Raw genomic sequence first — 7,195 nt, forward strand, 5'->3', positions numbered from 1 at the left:
TATTTTAGTCAAACATAAAGTACAACAATTTTTAAGTAACGATGTTTTCGTGGATATATTGGATGGCAAAAAAAATTGGAGCACATGCACACTTGCTTCACGTTGGAGATTTGACTACATTGCTCTGTACACATCATAAGCGGCACGCTTTTAGCCAGATATAAACAAGGAGAAGAATTGTTTACCTAATCCAATGAAACTTGCCAAAGAATGTGACCATCGTTGACTAACGAAAACTAAAAATAGGATTCATAATTTATATACTAGTTGATTATTGGCCGAAGAAATGAATTCACGAAGTAATCTTGGCTACAAACAGAGGCTGTCGATTCATTTTTATTGTGCTTAACTATAATTAAATCAATTATCTGTCAGACACTTTCGTAGGCACCGTTTATCAAGATTTCATAAAGTGTCTTTCATATATTATAAGAATAACGATACTTGAAGTTTTAATAATAATGAAAAACAATTCAAAATTTATTTTTAAATTTTATTATCATAGAAGTTGTACTGCCTGAAGTAATAAAGAAGGCATGTCATATATTTTTAAAATAATAAAATGGTAATGTCAAAACCTTCTTATACAATTACAAAAAAATAAAGAACTAATTTAGATATTATTTCTATAGATAGCATTGTGTGTAAGGCATAAATGCAAATTCCAAATTATATTGTAGCAAGATATGCAGTATTTTTTAAAAGTTATATAAGAAATTGCTGTGTTAATGTGTTTGTATTATAAAGGAAAAAGTTTTATGAAGATATTTTCTTTAAAGTACTTTACACACGGGGGACCCTAGTATCCTCTGCTACCAGCCTTACTTCACGGAGGTTAACAGAGACGAAGCCAATGAATGTTCTTTCTTACTCATGATTCTCAGAAGTATTTAAAAAAGGCTTTCAGCACAGCCTAAAGTTCAAGGTAAATTTTTAAGTCCCGAATTCTTCTAAAACTTTCTGGAAAATCCTGGAATATTCTCGAAACTTCTGGAACAAGTTGAGAATTTAATGTGAATAACAACTTATATGTTCCAAAATTATAAAATTATCGTTAAAATATTTCCTCGTATTCCTTGCAGCTAAAGTGTTTTGACCTTCAAACACGATATGTAATTCATTGCTCTAATAATAAGTAGTATGAAAATTAGTCTTGGAAGAAAGGTTTAGAAAATGTATAGAATGATTGCAAAATTTTGAACGATTTTGATAGTGTCCGTAGTGTGGAAATTAAATATTCATTTTATTGTAACCCCCTTTTAAACTCCTTGCAATGTCAGTTAGTTCCATTAAAAAAATTAAGATCAAATGGTTGATAATGTTTTGAATATTTTACAATAAATTGTAATATGTTGTATACACTAGAGTGCTTTTATAACTTATTATTACTGTAGTGCCAGCCATCTTGAAATTTTGACACCATCTTGGAAATTCGGAATTATTTAGCTATAAATTCGGGAAAAATTCCAAAATTCATTAAAAAAATCTGCAAATGATATACTGAATGATTCGATTAGTTCTTGTTCTCGTTTCGATACTTTACCAATGAAAAAAAAGTTATTGTATGCTATAAATACTCTTATTGAAATAAATACGGTGAAAAGTCCTACCAGCCTCTTGTAAGCTTATGATAACATATTGACTGCCATCTTAAAATTCTGTAATAATTTACCTTTAAAGTTGGAACAAATTCCAAAATTTATAAAAAAGATCACTTATTAATTTACTAATTGAATGGATGGATTCCCGTTCTTGGTTCGATACTTGACCAATGAAAATAATATTTTATACAAAAAATACTTATTTAATAAATCATGTTCAAAATCCTAAGAGCAACTTATGTTCATCTAATACCAGCCTCCTATAAGCCGATATAACTACCGTCTTGGAAAATTGTGTTTATTGACCTAAAAATTCGGAAAGATTCAGAAATTCATCAAACAAAAACTTATTAAAATAATGATCCATGCGACAGATCTACCTCTTTGGTTTGATTCTCGGCCAGTGATAAGAATAAATTAAGCTTTAAATAAATTTTAAATCTGTTTCCCATTAACTTCCATGGAGCTTATTATCATTCACTATATGAAAAACAACTCTGGACAAGATACCTTTCCAACAAATTAAATATGTTGTCAAGTTTCCTAACATGGATGACTACCTTTTATGCATGAAATACAGGCAACCAGTTCATGTAAAATTCAATACGTATCGACGAAGTGTCTTCGGACCACGAGACCAGATCATGAACAATGTCAGATGTAGAGGCCAGACATTTCCGAACCTCATGAACATCTTCGTCGATAGTTAATATAACATATTTTAACCAGTCAAGACAAAGTCTTCGAACTGTCAGACATAAAGTAACATAAAATCAATTTCAATCAATTAGACCAACGAAAAATCTTATATGCTTACTTAAGGACAAATAATCCCTGAAATTTTTTTTATCAAGACCAAAAGGTTTTGAACCAGTAAATATTCAGATTCACTACATATTTTGCTACGCACACTTAACAAAATGACACACACATTCAACAAAGAATAACACACAATTAACACATTGGACACACAATTGACACACAGTAAATACACATTTAACGAAAAGGATACACATTGAACACACAGTACAAACAGTACACTCTGACCAGATCCTATCCCTGAACCGTATTCCTCCGTTGAGATTCTATCCTGCGATGAGATCGCATTCTTACTGAGATGAATTTTCGTCCAAATCTATTGTAATACTACGGTATTATCAGACTAACTGAAACTGTTTGTTATTGTTTTACGTTCGAGGTTAATACCGCTTCCCGATACTTTCGGCAGTGTTTTGTTTTGTTTCACGCATGGCGGCGCGCGCAGCTCGTGCTGCGTCGTCATGACAACTGCTAAGATAAATAATCGCGCGGCGTTTGGAACAGCTTTAACGAGCCTATGCTTGAGTAATGACATTTCATTGGCTTAATTAAAAAGGACGCTAACGTGTCGCGGCCGTGATTGGCCCTTTTCAATTAACAATTTAATTTCGGCAAAAGAGAAGAAGGAGAGTGTAAAATGACGCCATTTAGTGCGTGTGGAAGTGTATTCCCTCGGGGAGTATTTTATTCGTGGCGATGCTAATTTCGGCGTTTATGGTGTGAAAATTACGTCAAAATACTGGGAAATAGTAAGCGACGCCCTGTAATTGAATGCAGAAGAATCACATTCAAATCACGTGAGTGACGACGTATTTTACGAACGACCTTAATATTCCAGAGTTAAGGTATGGTCTGCATCATAGTTATATTGGAACACTGACGTAAATTTTACCGTCAACGTATGCGAACTGTATTAGTATAAACTTTGGATAATCATCAAATTAATTGAATATTGTCTTTCGGCGATTATCAGCAAAAATACTTAAAATAGCACAAATTTACGCACACGAGTTCAGAGGTCTTAAGGTTAGGCGTTTCATGCTCGAGCAAGCCGGAGCAAGCCCCAAAACTTTTTACTTAGTGAACAATTTCAGGAACTTTATTTATTTTATATTTTTTTATTCAAGAGTCAGGTTATCTACGACATCCCATAGACTGTATTTAATATTTGTTTGTTTGTTATCATCCATGACTCGAGGTTTCTCATATTATGGTTAAAGCAATAAAAATAATTATTGATAGTGTTATTTTGTTGTTACTTCTTGATTACCTCTGGTGCCCTATTGTTAATTCCTGAGATAGCGTTCACGAGTAATTTTTTAAAAAAAATCTTAGTTTCATCAAGTACACGTTTGTGTACACTATGTTCTTTCCGTTTAATGTGCTTGCATATTGTCAACTGTTCTTTTAAATGTGCTTCCTTTTTGACGAATGTGGTTTCTTTATTGAATGTGCTTTTTTTTTTAGAAAGTTCATCCATAAGTCGTAACTCAGTAAATGATTGGTCTCGTGGTTCGTAGACGATTTGTCTATACGCTTGACATTGAACATGACCTAATTAAAATTTTTGTACGTGTACTAATAATACCTCTTGGTTCCGGAGATGCTTGGCCTATAAACCTAACATTGTACGTGACCTGGACTCGTAGTTTGGCGACTGTTGGATTATACGGATGATTTCATACATAATTTTTTTTTATATTTTTTTCCGAATATCGACTAAAAATATATCTTGGCTATTGACTGGCTGTGGTTGATCTGGTGGTGGTTTGGCCATCTACTGGACATGCGATTCTGGCTACTGCATGGACGTTGTATTGACACGGATTTGGCGTGTTAGCCTGACCAACTAACTGGATGTTCGTGCCTTTCCCAAACGACTGGCATGCGTTGTTTGACATCAAGACGCAGCTGGTCACTTTTTACTTGCTTGACCACTGAATACACATGCTTGAACACCAACTGGATGTGCCTTGCCGCCTACTGGACGTGCGTTTCTGGCCACTGAATAGGGGGAAGCCTAAGATGCACATAAAGTTCTGCCATTCCCGATTACACCCGAACAATTCACCTTCGGCCATCCTCGGGTTTATTTACGTATATTTATATTTCTCTGTTTATTTTAATGTAGCTATACTAACCTAACTAACCGTCCATAGTGTTTTAAAAGTTTTAATGTAGCTAACCTAACCAACCACTTTTAATATTTAAATTCATTTTTCCTGCGCAAAAATAAAACAAATCACGAAGTTGGCCGAAGGTGAATTGTTCGGGTGAAATCGGGAATGACAGAAATTTATGTGCATCTTAGGTCTCCCCTGAATAGGCTTGCCTAGTCACCGACTAGATTTGACTGGCCACTGACTCAGTGCAACTTGCCATCCTGCTAGTTGCGTCTGTCCAACCGACTGGAGACACGCGATCCTGGCCGACCTTTCTTACGTTCCTAGACATCATACTGGACGTGCTAGCCTGGATGTGTGTGCCTGGCCTCTGAATAGACGTGCCTAGTCACCGACTGGGTGTGACTGGCCACTGACTCAGTGCAACTTGCCATCCTGCTAGTTGCGTCTGTCCAACCGACTGAAGACGCGCGATCCTGGCCGACCTTTCTTACGTTCCTAGATACCATACTGGACGTGTTAGCCTGGATGAGTGTGCCTGGCCTCTGAATAGACGTGCCTAGCCACCGACTGGATGTGACTGGCCACTGACTCAGTGCAACTTGCCATCCTGCTAGTTGCGTCTGTCCAACCGACTGGAGACGCGCGATCCTGGCCGACCTTTCTTACGTTCCTAGACATCATACTGGACGTGTTAGCCTGGATGTGTGTGCCTGGCCTCTGAATAGACGTGCCTAGCCACCGACTGGATGTGACTGGCCACTGACTCAGTGCAACTTGCCATCCTTCTAGTTGCGTCTGTCCAACCGACTGGAGACGCGCGATCCTGGCCGACCTTTCTTACGTTCCTAGACATTATACTGGACGTGTTATCCTGGATGAGTGTGCCTGGCCTCTGAATAGACGTGCCTAGCCACCGACTGGATGTGACTGGCCACTGACTCAGTGCAACTTGCCATCCTTCTAGTTGCGTCTGTCCAACCGACTGGAGACGCGCGATCCTGGCCGACCTTTCTTACGTTCCTAGACATCATACTGGACGTGTTAGCCTGGATGTGTGTGCCTGGCCTCTGAATGGACGTGCCTAGCCACCGACTGGATGTGACTGGCCACTGACTCAGTGCAACTTGCCATCCTGCTAGTTGCGTCTGTCCAACCGACTGGAGACGCGCGATCCTGGCCGATCTTTCTTACGTTCCTAGATACCATACTGGACGTGTTAGCCTGGATGTGTGTGCCTGGCCTCTGAATAGACGTGCCTAGCCACCGACTGGATGTGACTGGCCACTGACTCAGTGCAACTTGCCATCCTTCTAGTTGCGTCTGTCCAACCGACTGAAGACGCGCGATCCTGGCCGACCTTTCTTACGTTCCTAGATACCATACTGGACGTGTTAGCCTGGATGAGTGTGCCTGGTCTCTGAATAGACGTGCCTAGCCACCGACTGGATGTGACTGGCCACTGACTAGTGCAACTTGCCATCCTGCTAGTTGCGTCTGTCCAACCGACTGGAGACGCGCGATCCTGGCCGACCTTTCTTACGTTCCTAGACATCATACTGGACGTGTTAGCCTGACCAACCGATTGGATGTGTGTGCCTGGCCTCTGAATAAACGCGTGCCTAGCCACTGACTGTCCGTGACTGGTTAATCGACTCTCGTGTGGAGATTTCCTGAAAACACATGTCAAAGCAAGCCAAAGAACTGTCTTCGCCTTTTAAGAATACTGCAGACTTCGAAAAACGCTTGTAAATTGCTTGTTCTTTTCTTTACTTGTAGATTTTCTGTAGTAAATTTTTTATTTGCAAATTAGTTTTTTTTTTCTCGATACAGTATATTTTATTTTTGGTAATTCATATTAAATTTTATTTTATTGCATCAAGCAAGGATCTAACAAAGAATGGATGTCGATTGAATCAATCTTTATTTTAACGATTGAATTTTTTAATGTTTTTTTTTTTTTTTAGTTTTTCCCGTCTTTCAGAATTTCAAGATGGCGGCTGAAAAGATGGAGAACGCCATGGTAGTAAATACTACTGCACCATATCGGACCAAAATTAAACTAATATGGTGACTGTGCCCCTTAGCAGATGGTGTTTGAACTCTAGTGCTCCGTGAATCGTTAACTGGTAAGAGAAGGCGGTGGATTCCTCTAGCATGTCATGTGTGGTAACTATCGCAACTGGAAACGTGTATTGAAAATAAAGATGTCGACCATGCCCTCTAGCGGGTGATGACATTATTTCTTCGCATTAAATCATTTACAAGTCCGAATGTGTGTGTTATTTTTTGTATAACTTAATTCTCAGTGTGGTAAGTGTCTCGATGACCATGCTGTCAAAGGCGTATGTTTTGAAGCGGCGATTATGCCATCGGTAGCTTTCTGACGGTTCGTGGATGAGAAATCTAAGTAGTTTTTTTTATGAATTTTCGCTATATTTTAAATTAATTTTTTTACAGGAAATTAAAATTATTTTGCTTCGAGCAAGAATCTTACCAAGGACAGAATTCAATCGAATTTAAATGGCGAATTTTTTGAATTTTTTTTTTTTCAAATTTCTACCTAAATATTTGCAGATTAAAAAAAAATGGGTTTCAAGATGGTGGATGTGGTGTCGTCAAAATGACCACCGAGCTGCGGACACGCCTGAA

This window comes from Bacillus rossius, chromosome 16 (genome assembly GCF_032445375.1).
Source record: "Bacillus rossius redtenbacheri isolate Brsri chromosome 16, Brsri_v3, whole genome shotgun sequence".
In the NCBI taxonomy this organism is placed as follows: domain Eukaryota; kingdom Metazoa; phylum Arthropoda; class Insecta; order Phasmatodea; family Bacillidae; genus Bacillus; species Bacillus rossius.